Genomic DNA, 1,093 nt, shown 5'->3' on the forward strand with positions numbered 1-1,093 from the left:
TCTTTATGTAAGTATATTCTACTGCTTTTTCACCTCATCCCAGGCCAACTGCTCTGAGTGCCTCAGTTTCCCTGATGTCAGCTGCCCTTGGCTTATCCTGAGCCCAGTCCTGCCCAGACTTCCTGGCGGGCTCCCTAGGGCTCTCCGTGTCCCCCAGCCCCCATCACACTTCCCCGAGGCTGCTCTGGGCAGGGCTCTCTGTCTCTTGTCTGGTTAACCTGCCCTCTGACTGGAAGGATCTGCCCAGTGGCCCAAATGGGCACACCGCCCAGGGGGCTCCCTGGTAGTACAGGCCAGAGGCTCTGCCTCCTCTCGCGTCACCTTAGTTGAGTCAGACTTGGGGGAAGGGGGCACAGTGTGACTCACTGGGTACACTTTTCCTGAGCTCAGCTTCATTCTGAGAGGATGAGGACAAACGGACTGGTGACAGGGACACTGAGTCAGGGGTGACATCCGTATTTCCCCTGGGACCCTGGAATTGCAGAGGTTTTTTTTTTTTTTTTGGTTGCAGAGGAGACTTTTCTACCTGTAATGTGGAACACCCCCACCCAGGCCTTCTCCCTAATCGGCCTGCACGGAGTTGTCGCTTCCTCTCAGTCTATCTACACACAAGCACACACACTTCCCCTGCCGGTCCGCAGGTGGACAATACCCTGGGCTAACAGCCAGGTCTCCCCGGCCCTGTCAACAGCCCTGCCACCAACCAGTCCAGAAAATTCTGTCAACACCCGATCAGCGTGTTTTGCCCTAACCACTGGCCTCAGTTTCCCTTTGCATCTCTTTAGTCCTGCAGGGTGGGGGGTATATATTTCATCTCTGACTAGCGATGCTTAATTTTGGGGTGTTGGGAACCCTCAGTCCCCCTAATTTTCCAGCTCCACTATTCATCTGTCCAGCTTGGCGGCCTCGGGCCAGAGCCTCCTTCCCCGGGGGTGGGGGCCGCAGACCCGGGACCCCAGCCTGGACGGAGGGCCGCGTGGGGGAGGGGAGGGGAGGGAGGGGAGGAAGGGAGGCGGGGCCGGCGGGCTCGGCGCGGCCCCCACCCGCGGGCCGGGCGGCATTCCTGGGAGGCCGGCGCTCTGACGTGGACCCG

The sequence above is a fragment of the Bubalus bubalis genome, chromosome 8 (assembly GCF_019923935.1).
Source record: "Bubalus bubalis isolate 160015118507 breed Murrah chromosome 8, NDDB_SH_1, whole genome shotgun sequence".
In the NCBI taxonomy this organism is placed as follows: Eukaryota; Metazoa; Chordata; class Mammalia; order Artiodactyla; family Bovidae; genus Bubalus; species Bubalus bubalis.